The sequence below is a fragment of the Daphnia carinata genome, chromosome 10 (assembly GCF_022539665.2).
Source record: "Daphnia carinata strain CSIRO-1 chromosome 10, CSIRO_AGI_Dcar_HiC_V3, whole genome shotgun sequence".
Lineage (NCBI taxonomy): Eukaryota > Metazoa > Arthropoda > Branchiopoda > Diplostraca > Daphniidae > Daphnia > Daphnia carinata.
Genome location: NC_081340.1, coordinates 28,728 through 50,186, shown reverse-complemented (window position 1 = coordinate 50,186; position 21,459 = coordinate 28,728). Strand labels below are relative to the sequence as shown.

The 21,459-nt window shown below is 39.3% G+C and overlaps 22 pseudogenes; all 22 read right to left on the bottom strand.

Moving 5' to 3' along the window:
• Nucleotides 1–78: 78 nt before the first annotated feature.
• LOC130699813 (5S ribosomal RNA) lies at nucleotides 79–197 on the bottom strand (annotated as a pseudogene).
• A 345-nt stretch (nucleotides 198–542) lies between these two features.
• Nucleotides 543–661, bottom strand: LOC130699825 (5S ribosomal RNA; annotated as a pseudogene).
• A 298-nt stretch (nucleotides 662–959) lies between these two features.
• LOC130699834 (5S ribosomal RNA) lies at nucleotides 960–1,078 on the bottom strand (annotated as a pseudogene).
• A 345-nt stretch (nucleotides 1,079–1,423) lies between these two features.
• LOC130699835 (5S ribosomal RNA) lies at nucleotides 1,424–1,542 on the bottom strand (annotated as a pseudogene).
• Nucleotides 1,543–1,896: 354 nt separating this feature from the next.
• Nucleotides 1,897–2,015, bottom strand: LOC130699836 (5S ribosomal RNA; annotated as a pseudogene).
• Nucleotides 2,016–2,360: 345 nt separating this feature from the next.
• Nucleotides 2,361–2,479, bottom strand: LOC130699814 (5S ribosomal RNA; annotated as a pseudogene).
• A 345-nt stretch (nucleotides 2,480–2,824) lies between these two features.
• On the bottom strand, nucleotides 2,825–2,943 carry LOC130699815 (5S ribosomal RNA; annotated as a pseudogene).
• Nucleotides 2,944–3,288: 345 nt separating this feature from the next.
• Nucleotides 3,289–3,407, bottom strand: LOC130699832 (5S ribosomal RNA; annotated as a pseudogene).
• A 345-nt stretch (nucleotides 3,408–3,752) lies between these two features.
• Nucleotides 3,753–3,871, bottom strand: LOC130699831 (5S ribosomal RNA; annotated as a pseudogene).
• A 345-nt stretch (nucleotides 3,872–4,216) lies between these two features.
• LOC130699816 (5S ribosomal RNA) lies at nucleotides 4,217–4,335 on the bottom strand (annotated as a pseudogene).
• Nucleotides 4,336–4,680: 345 nt separating this feature from the next.
• On the bottom strand, nucleotides 4,681–4,799 carry LOC130699818 (5S ribosomal RNA; annotated as a pseudogene).
• Nucleotides 4,800–5,146: 347 nt separating this feature from the next.
• Nucleotides 5,147–5,265, bottom strand: LOC130699819 (5S ribosomal RNA; annotated as a pseudogene).
• Nucleotides 5,266–5,634: 369 nt separating this feature from the next.
• LOC130699820 (5S ribosomal RNA) lies at nucleotides 5,635–5,753 on the bottom strand (annotated as a pseudogene).
• A 345-nt stretch (nucleotides 5,754–6,098) lies between these two features.
• LOC130699821 (5S ribosomal RNA) lies at nucleotides 6,099–6,217 on the bottom strand (annotated as a pseudogene).
• Nucleotides 6,218–6,561: 344 nt separating this feature from the next.
• Nucleotides 6,562–6,680, bottom strand: LOC130699822 (5S ribosomal RNA; annotated as a pseudogene).
• A 345-nt stretch (nucleotides 6,681–7,025) lies between these two features.
• On the bottom strand, nucleotides 7,026–7,144 carry LOC130699823 (5S ribosomal RNA; annotated as a pseudogene).
• Nucleotides 7,145–7,489: 345 nt separating this feature from the next.
• Nucleotides 7,490–7,608, bottom strand: LOC130699824 (5S ribosomal RNA; annotated as a pseudogene).
• A 345-nt stretch (nucleotides 7,609–7,953) lies between these two features.
• Nucleotides 7,954–8,072, bottom strand: LOC130699826 (5S ribosomal RNA; annotated as a pseudogene).
• A 345-nt stretch (nucleotides 8,073–8,417) lies between these two features.
• LOC130699827 (5S ribosomal RNA) lies at nucleotides 8,418–8,536 on the bottom strand (annotated as a pseudogene).
• A 345-nt stretch (nucleotides 8,537–8,881) lies between these two features.
• Nucleotides 8,882–9,000, bottom strand: LOC130699828 (5S ribosomal RNA; annotated as a pseudogene).
• A 346-nt stretch (nucleotides 9,001–9,346) lies between these two features.
• On the bottom strand, nucleotides 9,347–9,465 carry LOC130699829 (5S ribosomal RNA; annotated as a pseudogene).
• A 345-nt stretch (nucleotides 9,466–9,810) lies between these two features.
• LOC130699830 (5S ribosomal RNA) lies at nucleotides 9,811–9,929 on the bottom strand (annotated as a pseudogene).
• Between the last annotated feature and the right edge of the window lie 11,530 nt (nucleotides 9,930–21,459).

Here is a 21,459-nt window from a genome sequence, read left to right as displayed (position 1 = left end):
TACTAGAATTCACCACGAGATGGTTCGTACTTCCCTGTGATTCATCCAAAAACGGCTAGGTGGATATAAAAGTTTTGATGCCAACAGCATCCCGTATTCCCAAGCGGTCACCCATCTAGGTACTAACGGAACCCGACGTAGCTTAACTTCCTGGAGCTGACGAGACAAGGTTTGTTCTACGTGGTATGGCCGTTGACAATTCAGTTCCAAAATAAAATGAATACACTCCAGTAATGTCCATTAAAACCAGCACAAGTACAATTGATTTATATAGTTAAGGATATTGGACTGGTAACCATCGCGTTCGGTCAACCACAAAAATGCAAACATATAAAATTCACTTTCTTGAAAGAGGTCACTTTTCTCACGGAAATGCACCATTCTTTTTGTATTTCGTTTTAAAATACCTCTAGTTTATAGAAGATGAAATTTCAAAACTGACCACTAGGTGGCGTTTTAGAAAATACTAGAATTCATCGCGAGATGGTTCGTACTTCCCTGTGATTCATCCAAAAACGGCTAGGTGGATATAAAAGTTTTGATGCCAACAGCATCCCGTATTCCCAAGCGGTCACCCATCTAGGTACTAACGGAACCCGACGTAGCTTAACTTCCTGGAGCTGACGAGACAAGGTTTGTTCTACGTGGTATGGCCGTTGACAATTCAGTTCCAAAATAAAATGAATACACTCCAGTAATGTCCATTAAAACCAGCACAAGTACAATTGATTTATATAGTTAAGGATATTGGACTGGTAACCATCGCGTTCGGTCAACCACAAAAATGCAAACATATAAAATTCACTTTCTTGAAAGAGGTCACTTTTCTCACGGAAATGCACCATTCTTTTTGTATTTCCACTAGGTGGCGTCTTAGAAAATACTAGAATTCATCGCGAGATGGTTCGTACTTCCCTGTGATTCATCCAAAAACGGCTAGGTGGATATAAAAGTTTTGATGCCAACAGCATCCCGTATTCCCAAGCGGTCACCCATCTAGGTACTAACGGAACCCGACGTAGCTTAACTTCCTGGAGCTGACGAGACAAGGTTTGTTCTACGTGGTATGGCCGTTGACAATTCAGTTCCAAAATAAAATGAATACACTCCAGTAATGTCCATTAAAACCAGCACAAGTACAATTGATTTATATAGTTAAGGATATTGGACTGGTAACCATCGCGTTCGGTCAACCACAAAAATGCAAACATATAAAATTCACTTTCTTGAAAGAGGTCACTTTTCTCACGGAAATGCACCATTCTTTTTGTATTTCGTTTTAAAATACCTCTAGTTTATAGAAGATGAAATTTCAAAACTGACCACTAGGTGGCGTTTTAGAAAATACTAGAATTCACCACGAGATGGTTCGTACTTCCCTGTGATTCATCCAAAAACGGCTAGGTGGATATAAAAGTTTTGATGCCAACAGCATCCCGTATTCCCAAGCGGTCACCCATCTAGGTACTAACGGAACCCGACGTAGCTTAACTTCCTGGAGCTGACGAGACAAGGTTTGTTCTACGTGGTATGGCCGTTGACAATTCAGTTCCAAAATAAAATGAATACACTCCAGTAATGTCCATTAAAACCAGCACAAGTACAATTGATTTATATAGTTAAGGATATTGGACTGGTAACCATCGCGTTCGGTCAACCACAAAAATGCAAACATATAAAATTCACTTTCTTGAAAGAGGTCACTTTTCTCACGGAAATGCACCATTCTTTTTGTATTTCGTTTTAAAATACCTCTAGTTTATAGAAGATGAAATTTCAAAACTGACCACTAGGTGGCGTCTTAGAAAATACTAAAAATACTAGAATTCATCGCGAGATGGTTCGTACTTCCCTGTGATTCATCCAAAAACGGCTAGGTGGATATAAAAGTTTTGATGCCAACAGCATCCCGTATTCCCAAGCGGTCACCCATCTAGGTACTAACGGAACCCGACGTAGCTTAACTTCCTGGAGCTGACGAGACAAGGTTTGTTCTACGTGGTATGGCCGTTGACAATTCAGTTCCAAAATAAAATGAATACACTCCAGTAATGTCCATTAAAACCAGCACAAGTACAATTGATTTATATAGTTAAGGATATTGGACTGGTAACCATCGCGTTCGGTCAACCACAAAAATGCAAACATATAAAATTCACTTTCTTGAAAGAGGTCACTTTTCTCACGGAAATGCACCATTCTTTTTGTATTTCGTTTTAAAATACCTCTAGTTTATAGAAGATGAAATTTCAAAACTGACCACTAGGTGGCGTTTTAGAAAATACTAGAATTCACCACGAGATGGTTCGTACTTCCCTGTGATTCATCCAAAAACGGCTAGGTGGATATAAAAGTTTTGATGCCAACAGCATCCCGTATTCCCAAGCGGTCACCCATCTAGGTACTAACGGAACCCGACGTAGCTTAACTTCCTGGAGCTGACGAGACAAGGTTTGTTCTACGTGGTATGGCCGTTGACAATTCAGTTCCAAAATAAAATGAATACACTCCAGTAATGTCCATTAAAACCAGCACAAGTACAATTGATTTATATAGTTAAGGATATTGGACTGGTAACCATCGCGTTCGGTCAACCACAAAAATGCAAACATATAAAATTCACTTTCTTGAAAGAGGTCACTTTTCTCACGGAAATGCACCATTCTTTTTGTATTTCGTTTTAAAATACCTCTAGTTTATAGAAGATGAAATTTCAAAACTGACCACTAGGTGGCGTTTTAGAAAATACTAGAATTCACCACGAGATGGTTCGTACTTCCCTGTGATTCATCCAAAAACGGCTAGGTGGATATATAAGTTTTGATGCCAACAGCATCCCGTATTCCCAAGCGGTCACCCATCTAGGTACTAACGGAACCCGACGTAGCTTAACTTCCTGGAGCTGACGAGACAAGGTTTGTTCTACGTGGTATGGCCGTTGACAATTCAGTTCCAAAATAAAATGAATACACTCCAGTAATGTCCATTAAAACCAGCACAAGTACAATTGATTTATATAGTTAAGGATATTGGACTGGTAACCATCGCGTTCGGTCAACCACAAAAATGCAAACATATAAAATTCACTTTCTTGAAAGAGGTCACTTTTCTCACGGAAATGCACCATTCTTTTTGTATTTCGTTTTAAAATACCTCTAGTTTATAGAAGATGAAATTTCAAAACTGACCACTAGGTGGCGTCTTAGAAAATACTAGAATTCATCGCGAGATGGTTCGTACTTCCCTGTGATTCATCCAAAAACGGCTAGGTGGATATAAAAGTTTTGATGCCAACAGCATCCCGTATTCCCAAGCGGTCACCCATCTAGGTACTAACGGAACCCGACGTAGCTTAACTGCAGGGAGCTGACGAGACAAGGTTTGTTCTACGTGGTATGGCCGTTGACAATTCAGTTCCAAAATAAAATGAATACACTCCAGTAATGTCCATTAAAACCAGCACAAGTACAATTGATTTATATAGTTAAGGATATTGGACTGGTAACCATCGCGTTCGGTCAACCACAAAAATGCAAACATATAAAATTCACTTTCTTGAAAGAGGTCACTTTTCTCACGGAAATGCACCATTCTTTTTGTATTTCGTTTTAAAATACCTCTAGTTTATAGAAGATGAAATTTCAAAACTGACCACTAGGTGGCGTCTTAGAAAATACTAGAATTCATCGCGAGATGGTTCGTACTTCCCTGTGATTCATCCAAAAACGGCTAGGTGGATATAAAAGTTTTGATGCCAACAGCATCCCGTATTCCCAAGCGGTCACCCATCTAGGTACTAACGGAACCCGACGTATCTTAACTTCCTGGAGCTGACGAGACAAGGTTTGTTCTACGTGGTATGGCCGTTGACAATTCAGTTCCAAAATAAAATGAATACACTCCAGTAATGTCCATTAAAACCAGCACAAGTACAATTGATTTATATAGTTAAGGATATTGGACTGGTAACCATCGCGTTCGGTCAACCACAAAAATGCAAACATATAAAATTCACTTTCTTGAAAGAGGTCACTTTTCTCACGGAAATGCACCATTCTTTTTGTATTTCGTTTTAAAATACCTCTAGTTTATAGAAGATGAAATTTCAAAACTGACCACTAGGTGGCGTCTTAGAAAATACTAGAATTCATCGCGAGATGGTTCGTACTTCCCTGTGATTCATCCAAAAACGGCTAGGTGGATATAAAAGTTTTGATGCCAACAGCATCCCGTATTCCCAAGCGGTCACCCATCTAGGTACTAACGGAACCCGACGTAGCTTAACTTCCTGGAGCTGACGAGACAAGGTTTGTTCTACGTGGTATGGCCGTTGACAATTCAGTTCCAAAATAAAATGAATACACTCCAGTAATGTCCATTAAAACCAGCACAAGTACAATTGATTTATATAGTTAAGGATATTGGACTGGTAACCATCGCGTTCGGTCAACCACAAAAATGCAAACATATAAAATTCACTTTCTTGAAAGAGGTCACTTTTCTCACGGAAATGCACCATTCTTTTTGTATTTCGTTTTAAAATACCTCTAGTTTATAGAAGATGAAATTTCAAAACTGACCACTAGGTGGCGTCTTAGAAAATACTAGAATTCATCGCGAGATGGTTCGTACTTCCCTGTGATTCATCCAAAAACGGCTAGGTGGATATAAAAGTTTTGATGCCAACAGCATCCCGTATTCCCAAGCGGTCACCCATCTAGGTACTAACGGAACCCGACGTAGCTTAACTTCCTGGAGCTGACGAGACAAGGTTTGTTCTACGTGGTATGGCCGTTGACAATTCAGTTCCACAAAATAAAATGAATACACTCCAGTAATGTCCATTAAAACCAGCACAAGTACAATTGATTTATATAGTTAAGGATATTGGACTGGTAACCATCGCGTTCGGTCAACCACAAAAATGCAAACATATAAAATTCACTTTCTTGAAAGAGGTCACTTTTCTCACGGAAATGCACCATTCTTTTTGTATTTCGTTTTAAAATACCTCTAGTTTATAGAAGATGAAATTTCAAAACTGACCACTAGGTGGCGTCTTAGAAAATACTAGAATTCATCGCGAGATGGTTCGTACTTCCCTGTGATTCATCCAAAAACGGCTAGGTGGATATAAAAGTTTTGATGCCAACAGCATCCCGTATTCCCAAGCGGTCACCCATCTAGGTACTAACGGAACCCGACGTAGCTTAACTTCCTGGAGCTGACGAGACAAGGTTTGTTCTACGTGGTATGGCCGTTGACAATTCAGTTCCAAAATAAAATGAATACACTCCAGTAATGTCCATTAAAACCAGCACAAGTACAATTGATTTATATAGTTAAGGATATTGGACTGGTAACCATCGCGTTCGGTCAACCACAAAAATGCAAACATATAAAATTCACTTTCTTGAAAGAGGTCACTTTTCTCACGGAAATGCACCATTCTTTTTGTATTTCGTTTTAAAATACCTCTAGTTTATAGAAGATGAAATTTCACCAAAACCGGCTACTACTACTTCAAAACTGACCACTAGGTGGCGTCTTAGAAAATACTAGAATTCATCGCGAGATGGTTCGTACTTCCCTGTGATTCATCCAAAAACGGCTAGGTGGATATAAAAGTTTTGATGCCAACAGCATCCCGTATTCCCAAGCGGTCACCCATCTAGGTACTAACGGAACCCGACGTAGCTTAACTTCCTGGAGCTGACGAGACAAGGTTTGTTCTACGTGGTATGGCCGTTGACAATTCAGTTCCAAAATAAAATGAATACACTCCAGTAATGTCCATTAAAACCAGCACAAGTACAATTGATTTATATAGTTAAGGATATTGGACTGGTAACCATCGCGTTCGGTCAACCACAAAAATGCAAACATATAAAATTCACTTTCTTGAAAGAGGTCACTTTTCTCACGGAAATGCACCATTCTTTTTGTATTTCGTTTTAAAATACCTCTAGTTTATAGAAGATGAAATTTCAAAACTGACCACTAGGTGGCGTCTTAGAAAATACTAGAATTCATCGCGAGATGGTTCGTACTTCCCTGTGATTCATCCAAAAACGGCTAGGTGGATATAAAAGTTTTGATGCCAACAGCATCCCGTATTCCCAAGCGGTCACCCATCTAGGTACTAACGGAACCCGACGTAGCTTAACTTCCTGGAGCTGACGAGACAAGGTTTGTTCTACGTGGTATGGCCGTTGACAATTCAGTTCCAAAATAAAATGAATACACTCCAGTAATGTCCATTAAAACCAGCACAAGTACAATTGATTTATATAGTTAAGGATATTGGACTGGTAACCATCGCGTTCGGTCAACCACAAAATGCAAACATATAAAATTCACTTTCTTGAAAGAGGTCACTTTTCTCACGGAAATGCACCATTCTTTTTGTATTTCGTTTTAAAATACCTCTAGTTTATAGAAGATGAAATTTCAAAACTGACCACTAGGTGGCGTCTTAGAAAATACTAGAATTCATCGCGAGATGGTTCGTACTTCCCTGTGATTCATCCAAAAACGGCTAGGTGGATATAAAAGTTTTGATGCCAACAGCATCCCGTATTCCCAAGCGGTCACCCATCTAGGTACTAACGGAACCCGACGTAGCTTAACTTCCTGGAGCTGACGAGACAAGGTTTGTTCTACGTGGTATGGCCGTTGACAATTCAGTTCCAAAATAAAATGAATACACTCCAGTAATGTCCATTAAAACCAGCACAAGTACAATTGATTTATATAGTTAAGGATATTGGACTGGTAACCATCGCGTTCGGTCAACCACAAAAATGCAAACATATAAAATTCACTTTCTTGAAAGAGGTCACTTTTCTCACGGAAATGCACCATTCTTTTTGTATTTCGTTTTAAAATACCTCTAGTTTATAGAAGATGAAATTTCAAAACTGACCACTAGGTGGCGTCTTAGAAAATACTAGAATTCATCGCGAGATGGTTCGTACTTCCCTGTGATTCATCCAAAAACGGCTAGGTGGATATAAAAGTTTTGATGCCAACAGCATCCCGTATTCCCAAGCGGTCACCCATCTAGGTACTAACGGAACCCGACGTAGCTTAACTTCCTGGAGCTGACGAGACAAGGTTTGTTCTACGTGGTATGGCCGTTGACAATTCAGTTCCAAAATAAAATGAATACACTCCAGTAATGTCCATTAAAACCAGCACAAGTACAATTGATTTATATAGTTAAGGATATTGGACTGGTAACCATCGCGTTCGGTCAACCACAAAAATGCAAACATATAAAATTCACTTTCTTGAAAGAGGTCACTTTTCTCACGGAAATGCACCATTCTTTTTGTATTTCGTTTTAAAATACCTCTAGTTTATAGAAGATGAAATTTCAAAACTGACCACTAGGTGGCGTCTTAGAAAATACTAGAATTCATCGCGAGATGGTTCGTACTTCCCTGTGATTCATCCAAAAACGGCTAGGTGGATATAAAAGTTTTGATGCCAACAGCATCCCGTATTCCCAAGCGGTCACCCATCTAGGTACTAACGGAACCCGACGTAGCTTAACTTCCTGGAGCTGACGAGACAAGGTTTGTTCTACGTGGTATGGCCGTTGACAATTCAGTTCCAAAATAAAATGAATACACTCCAGTAATGTCCATTAAAACCAGCACAAGTACAATTGATTTATATAGTTAAGGATATTGGACTGGTAACCATCGCGTTCGGTCAACCACAAAAATGCAAACATATAAAATTCACTTTCTTGAAAGAGGTCACTTTTCTCACGGAAATGCACCATTCTTTTTGTATTTCGTTTTAAAATACCTCTAGTTTATAGAAGATAAAATTTCAAAACTGACCACTAGGTGGCGTCTTAGAAAATACTAGAATTCATCGCGAGATGGTTCGTACTTCCCTGTGATTCATCCAAAAACGGCTAGGTGGATATAAAAGTTTTGATGCCAACAGCATCCCGTATTCCCAAGCGGTCACCCATCTAGGTACTAACGGAACCCGACGTAGCTTAACTTCCTGGAGCTGACGAGACAAGGTTTGTTCTACGTGGTATGGCCGTTGACAATTCAGTTCCAAAATAAAATGAATACACTCCAGTAATGTCCATTAAAACCAGCACAAGTACAATTGATTTATATAGTTAAGGATATTGGACTGGTAACCATCGCGTTCGGTCAACCACAAAAATGCAAACATATAAAATTCACTTTCTTGAAAGAGGTCACTTTTCTCACGGAAATGCACCATTCTTTTTGTATTTCGTTTTAAAATACCTCTAGTTTATAGAAGATGAAATTTCAAAACTGACCACTAGGTGGCGTCTTAGAAATTACTAGAATTCATCGCGAGATGGTTCGTACTTCCCTGTGATTCATCCAAAAACGGCTAGGTGGATATAAAAGTTTTGATGCCAACAGCATCCCGTATTCCCAAGCGGTCACCCATCTAGGTACTAACGGAACCCGACGTAGCTTAACTTCCTGGAGCTGACGAGACAAGGTTTGTTCTACGTGGTATGGCCGTTGACAATTCAGTTCCAAAATAAAATGAATACACTCCAGTAATGTCCATTAAAACCAGCACAAGTACAATTGATTTATATAGTTAAGGATATTGGACTGGTAACCATCGCGTTCGGTCAACCACAAAAATGCAAACATATAAAATTCACTTTCTTGAAAGAGGTCACTTTTCTCACGGAAATGCACCATTCTTTTTGTATTTCGTTTTAAAATACCTCTAGTTTATAGAAGATGAAATTTCAAAACTGACCACTAGGTGGCGTCTTAGAAAATACTAGAATTCATCGCGAGATGGTTCGTACTTCCCTGTGATTCATCCAAAAACGGCTAGGTGGATATAAAAGTTTTGATGCCAACAGCATCCCGTATTCCCAAGCGGTCACCCATCTAGGTACTAACGGAACCCGACGTAGCTTAACTTCCTGGAGCTGACGAGACAAGGTTTGTTCTACGTGGTATGGCCGTTGACAATTCAGTTTCCAAAATAAAATGAATACACTCCAGTAATGTCCATTAAAACCAGCACAAGTACAATTGATTTATATAGTTAAGGATATTGGACTGGTAACCATCGCGTTCGGTCAACCACAAAAATGCAAACATATAAAATTCACTTTCTTGAAAGAGGTCACTTTTCTCACGGAAATGCACCATTCTTTTTGTATTTCGTTTTAAAATACCTCTAGTTTATAGAAGATGAAATTTCAAAACTGACCACTAGGTGGCGTCTTAGAAAATACTAGAATTCATCGCGAGATGGTTCGTACTTCCCTGTGATTCATCCAAAAACGGCTAGGTGGATATAAAAGTTTTGATGCCAACAGCATCCCGTATTCCCAAGCGGTCACCCATCTAGGTACTAACGGAACCCGACGTAGCTTAACTTCCTGGAGCTGACGAGACAAGGTTTGTTCTACGTGGTATGGCCGTTGACAATTCAGTTCCAAAATAAAATGAATACACTCCAGTAATGTCCATTAAAACCAGCACAAGTACAATTGATTTATATAGTTAAGGATATTGGACTGGTAACCATCGCGTTCGGTCAACCACAAAAATGCAAACATATAAAATTCACTTTCTTGAAAGAGGTCACTTTTCTCACGGAAATGCACCATTCTTTTTGTATTTCGTTTTAAAATACCTCTAGTTTATAGAAGATGAAATTTCAAAACTGACCACTAGGTGGCGTTTTAGAAAATACTAGAATTCACCACGAGATGGTTCGTACTTCCCTGTGATTCATCCAAAAACGGCTAGGTGGATATAAAAGTTTTGATGCCAACAGCATCCCGTATTCCCAAGCGGTCACCCATCTAGGTACTAACGGAACCCGACGTAGCTTAACTTCCTGGAGCTGACGAGACAAGGTTTGTTCTACGTGGTATGGCCGTTGACAATTCAGTTCCAAAATAAAATGAATACACTCCAGTAATGTCCATTAAAACCAGCACAAGTACAATTGATTTATATAGTTAAGGATATTGGACTGGTAACCATCGCGTTCGGTCAACCACAAAAATGCAAACATATAAAATTCACTTTCTTGAAAGAGGTCACTTTTCTCACGGAAATGCACCATTCTTTTTGTATTTCGTTTTAAAATACCTCTAGTTTATAGAAGATGAAATTTCAAAACTGACCACTAGGTGGCGTTCATATTCACGGAAATTAATCCACAGCCATAACAGATACGTAGAAAAAGTAGACCAAGGAGGCAAAGTACACCAATAAAGAAATAATTTTTAATAGTTTCCCACCAGCTAGTATAAGAGTTCACTCCAGATGCTGATACAAAACGTTGGTCACACTTGGTCGATTATTGGCCGAAAATTCACTCGGCGAATGTTCATTCATAGCTGCGGCAATATCAGCCATAATACTCATATGATCCATAATAGTTTCACCATACGCAGGGTTACTTTTATGTTCATAGTCAAAAAATTTCACATCTTCATAACGAAAAGAATGCGCAAGGTCTTGTACCGGTAAGACGATGCTTGCGTTCACGGGCTTCCAAGTGGTATTGCGAAACGCATAAGGTACGTCATTGAAGTTCACAAATCCATTAGTCCAATAACACGGCGAATATTTAACAAGTTCCCAACCATCTAAATTAATGGTATAGTTTTTAAATTTTGGTTGCGGTCCACAAGACGTTATGACGGTCTCGAAGGTCACATTTAAAGGTTTGCACGATATGACAATGGCAGTTTTTCCAAATGCTTGTAATTTTGTGCATTTGGGTAGATCTAGATGCGAAGCAGCTAACCAGCCATTATATTGTGCTGCAATAATTGCTCTTACATGTTTGGCCTTTCTTGAATCACATTGTAAGATTTGGATTAATCGTGATAGTTCATTTTCATGGTCCGTAAATTGATCACGAATATATTGCAAGTTAGCGGGATGATCCAAATTTTGAGCGCTAGGTGGCGCGGGGTCCGCCAATGTTATTGTCAACAAATTTTCCATGATGGCCGCCGTTGTAACGAAGAGTTTTGATTGGCCGACGATGTTAAAAGCATCAGATTTCTTTGAACAAGAGTTTTGTATGGGAATACAACGCGGTTGAAAAGATAAATGAAAATCCAATTGTTTTTTATCATCTTGAAGGCGAAAAATTCTGTCATTGCCCGTTTTTCGGATTAATTTCCCAATTCCAGATTCAATAAGATGAGCTTTGGGTTCAGTACGCTGAGTATAGGTTTTGTCCCAAACCAACGTTAAATGATTATGCGACAAATGACCTGTTGACGCGGAAGCAATACCAATAGGTGTGGAAAAATTACCATCTTCAATATCTTGATAAAGACGAATTTTCTCGAGCGCACAATTGACAATTTCCACATCAATTGTTTGTAACCAACGACCGAAAATTTGAGGTTCACGATCAAAAACATATTTATTTTCTGTAGCACTCATTTTTTGATCGTCGCACCGGAGACTGTTAATCATATCGTTGCACTCATCAGACGTAATGTCAAGCGGAATTTTGTCAGGCACAATCACTAATTGTCCAAAAAAATTCATGGTGACATGGCGTATTTGTTTCCATTTAGCACAAATATGTCCAGGAAAATGAACAGCCGCACGCACTTCACTATATATAGAATATTGTACGTCAGCGGAATGTTTATCATTTATTTCCGGATGACAATCGGCATCCGAAAATTGAATTATTCCCATCTTCGACGACTCGGTACAATCACATACGGTCGCGTCAAATGCTCGAACGTTAAGTCCGTAAAGACATAACAGTAACAAAATGGACAAGGACGACATTTCTACATACGCAAAAAAACAATACATAAGAAAAATTTAAACCGAGCAGTGGCCAAAAATATTCTACATCGACATTGGAATTCGTTTTTTTTTTTTATATATATAGATATAGAGATATTGAGAATAGAATAAAAGACAAGAGGAAAAAGAAAGTAAAAGTAAAAATTTTGCCGTCGGCTCCCAAAAGGTCAACTATTTCCCGTCGGTTTTTCAGTAACTGCGCTACGACAAAGGATAGGGAATAAAAGGGTGTCGCATTATAACTGTGTTTTCGGGCATAAGGAAAAATTATTTTTAATCGAAAATGATATCATTGGAAAGAGGAAAAAACGCGCGTAATTATCAAAAAGAAAGAATAGAAAAAGATTGGTTCGTTTAATTATGCGGAGAAGAAAAGAAACGTTAAAAATTTCACGGCGGAAAAAGTCCGTGCGCGAAAGGTCAAACTCGGATTTTCATTTTTTCCTAAGTCCAACGCAGGGAAAAGGGACTTGGCTAGGAACGAAAGGAAAAGAATGTGAAATACGAACGGGTGGGCGGAGCCAATGCGCCTTGAGGGGAAACAAGGAATTTTCCGAATACGAATGCAAGTGTATGGAAAGGCTTGTTAGTTGCCCTCCGGCAAAAAGAGGGAGCAAAAATATTTTTCTCTACTTGGTTCAAAATGTCTGTACACTTCAAAATTGAAGAAGGAACGGAAGGAGGTGTGAAAGGGAGATGATAAAACTCAACGAAAGGAAATATATTTCTTAGCTCGCTGGGAAGTGTTGGGGCAGCTTCAGTGTGTAAGAAAAGGAAAGTGAAAAGAGGTAAGAAAAGGAGGTTGATAAAAGTAAACGAAAGAAAATATAACCCCTCACTTGCTGCGAAGTGTTGGAATAGCTTTAGTGTTCAACGGAAAAGACAAGTGAAGAGAAGTGTATAGTGAGGGTCGCGTTGGGGAAAATCTGGGCGGTGGCTACATTTCATAAGAAGAAATACAGAAAAAGTGGCTTGGGGGTGCTGTAAAAAGAAGAGTTGTGTGTGCGAAATAATTTTGTGCAACTATAACAGAAGTTTTAGTTTTCTTAGCGTGAATACGTTCACTGCACGATATATATTGTGTTAGTGTTGTTATTCTATGAAATGCGAACCAATACACGAAAAATTTTTTTTTTTTTTTTTTTTTTTTTTTTTTTTTTTTTTTTTTAAACTACCTTAAACGCCCTTTTATTATCTGGTTATAATTTTTATGTTTTTGTTTTCTCCAAAAAAAAAAAAAAAAAAAAAATGTATATTATGTTAGTGTCGTTATTTTATGAAATGTGAAACAATACATAATTTTGGAACTACCTTAGTACTCATTTTGACACTTCGAAAAAGAAATAGGTTGGTGAACAAAAGGGAAGTTAAGGTATAAAACAAAATAAGTGCGAATACACAACAAAAATTTACGTATTCCCTTATCACTTTCATTTCATTCTCTCCTCCTCTTTTTTTTTTTTTTTTTTTTTTTTTTTTTTTTTCAAACAGGTGATTTGTATATACGTCAGGTGATATAGGTATCATGACGTGAGAGCACCTTTATGTCTGGTTTTATAAAGAGGAAAAACATTCAAATACAATATGAAATCAAAATCTGTATATAGTATTTAATAGATTACAACGGGGCACATAAGATACAAGTATAAAAGGGATGAATGTGGGTAAAACAATAACATAAAGACAATGTAACGAAAGGCTAATCACCGATGGTTATGACCACCGGGCCGCTGGGGCGCCTTCCGGCCCGTCCGCAGGTGGGGCATACGTCTTGTATCCACCATTGGGATAACGCCCAATTGTGTGGTGGAGGCATACGGTTTTGCGGGTCAAGCTCCAGGATCTCCTGAAGTTTTTCCACTGATCGTTTCCATTGACCCTCGTTTAGAGCTTTGTGTAGCTCTAGTTTTAGAATTCCGGTTCGAAGGTTCAGGTAGTGCAGGTTGAGGTCGCGTTGGGTAGGCCAGTTAGGGGAAACGGCCAGAGAGTTCCGAGAGTGGTATCGGGTTGGGGTGCGCCGGTGTGGGGGCGGGTTGCTGTGGTTCCGGGGCGGAATAGATGGTGGTGTAACACGGCCAGATGGCCCCGCTTCCGGCTCCCCGAAATCAATTGGCCTCAGCCGCCAAGCCCGGTCGGAACTATGCCGACGAGTAGTGTATGATGGTAGCCGATGGCCTCTGTTGTTATCCTTTGGCATTTTTCGGAAAAAAAAAACTTTTCTTGACAGAACGACGTTACGAGTTGCGATGAAGGATTGATTCCCGGCCATCCAACAGCGTCGAATATATTTTAAGATATTGATGTCGTCAGCTGTGTTGAACAATTTCTCGGAATGGGGAACTAGTTCCCTTTGTTCAAAAACGACACGTTGAATGCCTTATTTTAATTGCTTCTTCTTGACGTTGTAAGCAAATCTTCCGTTGCCGAATCCACATATTGATGCGAGAGCAGATGTAATCTTATAGGGAACATTCGGACAGTAGCGGATTACAAATTCCCCGAAACACAGAAACATATACAAAATTCATGTATATCTAACATTAACATATATCAGGAGTAACAAGTGGTACAATTAATCATAAATAGGAGAAATCATACAGCTCATCATCGAAATTCATATATATATACATATATACGTGTGTACATATATATATATATGCGTTTCCTGCATTCGCACCTCTTGTCATCGTACCCTTGTCCGATTTGATTACAGTAAAGTAATACTACTCTTCAACTATTGATATTTGCATTCAGTTTTTTCCTACTCTTATTGTTATATTTTTATTTGTTTTATGTTAAGTCCTCCTCACCCATGTATCATAGAAGAGAAACTCTCCTATCATCACAGGGAAATAGTAAATAATAATGAAGTGAAAAAAAAATTATACGAGGTTCGGAACCTAAGCGTACATATATTTGAACGTCGGACGAGCGAATATAAGAGATGCCATGCCATACAAGTCGGTGGAAAATACAAACATGAATATAAAAGAGAATAATCGTAAGAACTCATACACAAAAAGGGTAACATTACTCATACACAAAAGCACTAAAACAAAGAGAATAAAAGAATTTATTAAAGTGACGAAAATATCGGTTCATCTTCCTTCAATCCTTCTTACAAAATCTGCAACGGTAGGCCGGGTTCCAGTCTTCTGGAAACCAACCATACAGGGGTGGACTTCGATTTTCGGGATCTAGATCCAGAATCTTCTTCAGCTTGAGCACTGCTCTTTTCCAGTTTTCTTGGCGGATATGGAGTTGTAGCTCCTCCGCCAACTCCCTTGTCCGTCGACGCATTTCTCTGTTGTAGCGGCGCTGCTCCCGCCGCCAGTTAAATTCGTTTTCCGAGTCCTGTGAATGAGCACCTGGGCTTCGATAATTATCCCACATCTCATCCCACAGTTTTTCATCGTCGTCTCTTTTCCTTTTCTCATCCTTAGTCAATATTGGCTGTAGAAATTCCTCCACGGCCTTCTCCCGCCATATCTCCTCTTCTTCGTCAGTTTCTAACTCTCCTTCTTCTTTTGTCCCGGGACGTTTGGCCGCCGGTTCCTCGTTACCGGTGAGTGGATTAGATGTCGTCGCCACTTCGATGGTTTGGGCGATGTCCCACTGGTTCGGTTCCACCGCTCTGCCGGAATCCATGTTGGAACCAAGGTCACCAAACACAAACTGTCGAATATCTGTCACTGTATGTCAAGGGGCTTATATAGTCCCTTCTAACCATAAGAGAGCAGCTAAGAGAGACTCATATTAAAATCCATATCGAATAGGCTTCCTGCGATTTCTTTGTGGGCGTCCGGTGTTCGCGACTGCTTCAGGTGCATCCTTTTCCAAATTTTCTTGCAAATTTTCAGATTGTATCTCATTTGGTGGACACTCTTCCGGCGTGTCTTTCGCACAATTTTCAGAATCGTGTGAATCCAGATGAATGAACTCCATCTTCGTCGATTGTTCAGTCGAATTCGTATTTTTTTTCGTCGCGAGAGTTCTCGCCTCTTTTCCGGTGTGTATTTTCAAGTCGTCGCCAAGAAGTGTAGTGTTTACATCAGGAGAAGGGTTTACAATTTCTTGGATAACATACAAATCATCAACTTCATCTATAGGCTTATCCAGATTTTCTGATTCATCAATTGTTTGAGTTGAAATTGTTTTACGAAATCGATTCTCAAACTCAGAAGACGATTCAAATGGAGGACAATGCTCGGTCTTCCAAAGCATTGTTTCATATAGAGGTTTTAATCTGTTAACGTGAGTACGTTGACAGATATAGGAATTATCTGCTATATCTACTGTATTATTAGAATATACCTTAACTATCCTATACGGCCCTTTATATTTAGACGTGAATTTCTTACAGTCCCCATCTTTAACTACACGAATATCCAATAACACTCTATCGCCCACAGCGTACCGCTTTTCCTTAGCACGTTTGTTATATTGTTCCCTCTGGCGCTCCCTAGCTTTTCTGCTTTCTTCCCTAACCCTTTGGAAACTATATCGCAAACGTTCTGCTAAATTACCCACATAATCAGAAGAAGATTTAAAAGTTTTTGGGGACGCATCCAGAAATTCATTAATTGGAATATTCGGGTCCCTACCATGCAGCAAATAATAAGGGGTGTCAAGTGTTGACGCGTGCACTGAACTACGATATGCAAATAATACGTCGTCTAACATATCCTCCCAATTGGAATGTTCCCCATCCTTTAATTCCTTCCTTAACATTGTTGTTAATGTTCTATTAAATCTCTCGGTCTCCCCATTACTGGCTGGATTATATGCAGTCGTTAATCTTTGATCGATCTTTAATTTTTTGCAAAAATATCGAAATAACTTTGACGTGAAATTTGTTCCACGATCAGATAAAATAGCTTTCGGCATCCCATGACGGACAATAATGGTTTTATATATACACTCAGCTGTTGTTAACGCAGTTTGATCTTTTAAAGCGACAGCTTCTACCCATCGGCTGAAATAATCAGTAATAACTAAAATATAACTATTTCCGTTAGGCGAAATCGGAGTGATAGGCCCTAAAAAGTCCATTCCAATTACTTGAAAAGGAGCTTTGGCGACTTCATGAGGGTGCAAAACTGCTCTATATGTAGAGGAAGTGTTAGCTATACATATTTCGCAAGCTTGGCAATACTCTTTAATATCGCCCCTCATGTTAGGCCAATAATAATGGTTTTTTACTTTTAAATACGTCTTATAAAATGCTAAATGCCCTCCCATCGGTGCGTCATGTAATTCCTTGAGCACTAGATGGCGGAGCTCTACAGGTAACACCAATTGATAATTTACGTCGCTGCGCTTGCTATTTGACAAAGGCAACTCATGCCGATAAAGAGTACCTTCGATGACTTCAAAATATTCAATTTCTTTTACCCAATCTGGCCTAGTTTGTTGAAAAATTACATCCAATTCTCCTTTCTCTAAGTACTTCCTAATAGCTATACAAAGTTCATCTTCTAATTGTTTCTCACAAATAAACTTAATATTTTTCCCAGTTTGAATACTCGCCACCTTTAAACGTGACAAACAGTCAGCATTTTGGTGAATACGACCAGGCCTATACTTCAACTCATAATTGGTCGCAGCTAACAATATAGCCCATCGTCCTAATCTCCCATTGTTATCTTTTTGATCCTTAAGCCACTGTAGTGGACGATGATCACTAATAATCTCGAATGGCTTATCCAAAAGGTAATGTCGAAAATGTTTAATTGCATCAATCACTGCTAAAGCTTCTTTCTCCGTAGTGGCATATTTCATCTCAGCTTTTGTTAATTGTCTACTAGAATACGCTATCGGATGTTCGTGACCATTTTGTATCTGCGAAAGTACCGCTCCTATTCCATAATCACATGCGTCTGTGAAAAGTAAAAATTTTTCATTGAAATTGGGGTAAACTAATACTGTGGGCGTAACAAGAGAAGTTCGTAACTTTTCAAAGGCATTTTGCTCCTCAGTACCCCAACCAAAAGGTTTTTTGCTAAGGTCTTTATGAGTTAATCTGGTCAATGGCTTAGCTATTGATCCAAAATTTTGAATAAATCTCCTATAATATCCGGCTAATCCCAAAAATGATCTTACTTCGTCTACAGAAGAAGGTGTTTTATAATTCACTATTTTATCGATTTTCCCTGGATCTGGCTTAATTCCCTCAGTCGAAATGACATGGCCTAAATAATTTACCGATCGTTTAATAAACTGGCATTTTTTAAGTTTTAATTTTAAATTTGCATCCTGTAGTAGTTGAAAAATTTCCCGAATATCCCTCAAATGGTCCTCGAAATTATCCGAAAAGATTATTACATCATCCAAATAAACTAATGCCTTACTTCCCAAAACGTCTTTCAGTACATAATTCATTAGTCTTTGAAATGTGGCAGGTGCATTGCACAAGCCAAATGCCATACGCTTAAATTCGTATAGATTATTTTCAACAACAAATGCTGTTTTTTCTATAGCTGGCTCATCTACCTGAATTTGCCAATATCCCGCAGCTAAGTCGAGAGTAGTAAAAAATTTCTTCCCATACAATTTATCCAATGTTTCATCTATCCTTGGCATAGGAAACGAATCTTTCTTTGTGATACTATTTAATTTCCGATAATCGACGCAAAACCTGACTTCTCCACCTTTTTTCTCAACTAAAACCACAGGTGAAGCCCATGGCGAATGCGAGTATTGAATTACATTCGCATCAAGCATTTCCTGTACCTTATCCTCCAATAATTTTCTTTGATTATTTGTAACTCTATATGGGCGTTGTCGGATAGGGCCTCGTCCCTGTGTATCAATTGTATGTTTTATAAGATCTGTGTTGCCTAATTCTGAATCTTTAGCAGCGAACAAGTCGTGAAAGTCATTTAATAATTTAGCGAGCTGTGTTTGAAATTCGGGGTCGACCTCCGGAATTACAATAGGCTCTTTTATCACGTTAGGCCTGTCCTGAACTTTATTTAAAGAAATTTTTCCGATCGCTCGAGTAGTAACTTCGATGCCACCTAACTTCGTATCCCTGGGGATTTTGACTTGATTTAACGAATGATTTTCAACTAGAATATTATATTTCCCATCTATCGATACTTTTCCTACGAACTCCTCAATAAAAATGCCGGCCGGCAAATCTTCTGCTGGGGTAAATATAAAAGCTGTATTCGGCGGAACAAACGGAAATGACCCTTTCATTTGCGCGGCAATTACTAGCGACGTCTGACGAGATAACGTCGTCTTTTTGACCGAAGTAACTGCCATGTCCGGACTGCTGGAAATAGCTGATCCCTGCTTATCTCTTGCTAAATAAATGCTCTTGGCTTCTCCATCAAGCCGAAATCCGTGTTTCTGGATTGCGTCCCATCCAAGGATACAGTCCTCAGAAACACCATTTGTAACAATAAACTCTTGCTCCAAAACTGACTCTCCGTATCGCACGGGCAAAGTAACGCTCCCCAGCGTATGTAATTTTTTCTCCCCTACATCGTATAAATTAAAATCGAGTTGACTGCAGATCACTTGACCTCTTTGGGGTAATTTCCTAAATAATTTCTCATGAATAATACTCTTAGACGCTCCTGTATCGAATAATGCTTGAAATGGGATCTGATGAATTTTCAATGGAATTCTCGGTGTCGATTCATTCGTTATGGTTGTTAATTTTGCGACTTGTCGGGATTTACACGGAGGCTCCCTATCAACTGACCCGAAGTTACAGTTGATACCTATTGGTTTCCCTGATTCGGAGGCGGACCTGGAATGTTAGGCCTATTCTGGTTTTTTGCCTTTGTACAGTTGTTTGATTTATGGCCAATTTCCCGACATGAATAGCATATTGGTGGCTGAGCTTGTTCTAAACTTTGCCGTTGATATTTGTAACAATTTGTCTGCGAATGACCCTTATATCCACAAAAATTGCAAATCAGCTGTGGCTGTGTAGGCTTATGGTGGGAATCACCAGCTGGTTTTGAAAAAGGGGTTCTATGAGCTGTAGGCCTATCCGGGAATTTATTGAAAGGTTGTGCGCCCTTGTTATTGTTATTCTGCTGCGGAGGTCTCCAATTCCTATCCTGGTTACTGTCACTAGTTTGGAACGAAACTTGCTTCTTATACGGCGCGCTTGATACGTTTTTATCAAATTGCAATTGCCTTACCGCTTGCGTTAGCTCAAGAAGTGCGCACTTAATTTCCTCCTTTTCAGTTTTTGGGTCATCGACTTTGTTGCTTTCCTGTCTGATATTTGCTACGGCATTTTTGACGAATTCTTTTTGCTCCAATATTATTTCCTTTAGTTCTTTTAATTCTGCATCTTTGGTGTCAGGAGGCTCAGTCACTGCCCTAATAAAATCATGTTTTTCCCTATCCGTTTCCATGGCCTCCAGTCGCAATGCATACATTCGTGTCGCCGAAATAAGATCATTAAAATTTTTAAATTCTTTATATTTAACTTTCGATTGTAATTTGGAATCCAACCCCTCTATAAATTTTTGCATAAGAATTATAGCAAAAGATGCTTCTGAATAGCCTACAGGATATGCGCGTTTGAAAATTTCCTGCAAACGATGAGCATATTCTATAATCTTTTCTCCTGGCTTACGCTTAGCTTTATTAAACTTCTTTTGATAAAAGTCAGCATTTTCGTCACCATGAAAATGATCAAGAAGAGATTCTTTAATTAAAGCATAGTTGTGCGGATGACCCTTCAAAGTTGCCTGAATAATCGAGAACGCTTTATCAGCCAATTTTGCCCTTAACATCTGAATAATTTTCCCCTCAGACCAACCTGATCCTTCTACTATACTTTCAAAAGATTCTAACCAGGAGTCAAAACGCACAAGGGGATTTCCAGAAAAAGAAGGAAGTAGCTGTAAACGGGAAAAAGTGTGTTGATTATTTTGGAAATCGTTCAAATCATCGACTGTGGCCGCTCTTGATGGAGAACAAGATTCCGCCATGCTTGGATTAGATTTTAAAAAATTCAAAGGTCTTCCCTGGGAATTCTGAGGGAGTTCTGAAATGTCGTTCGTAATTGCCTTAAATTCCCCTGCGTTGTATCCGACTGGCTGGGGGGGTGGGCTCGAGGACAGGGTAGAGGGTACGTAGGACAGTGCAGGGTTTGTGACTGATTGAAATGATAGTTTCTTCTGCGCGACCGTTTCCTCTTTGGAATGCTTCCCGACAGCGGCGATGTTTGTTGGATTGGCGTGCTTTGTTGCTGCGTTGGTCTCGTTTGTATGAACGTCAGCGATTGTCTCAACTTTTGTTCCGTTTGCGTGATTATTGGCTTGATGTCGATCGCCTGCTGTGCGAAGAACGGGTTGTTGGCTTCCGGAAAATTGTTCAGTTTGTCCAAAAGGAATATGATTTCCGGCTGTAGTACCTCCAAATTGTTGATGAGTTGTAGTTTCTTTAGGTATGCCGCTAGGTTGGCTACTTCCTTTAGGAACGTTCGTTGGGACGCCAGCAAGATCTCTTCCAGATGAAGGGATGTGTCGCTCACTTTGGTGATGATTTCCACGTATCTCCCGTCCTCGTCTCTGTCGGTGATGTCCCGTCTTGGAACGAAGCCAAATAGTTCTCGCTTTGTTGTTGGTGTGACCACTTGAAGGTCTAT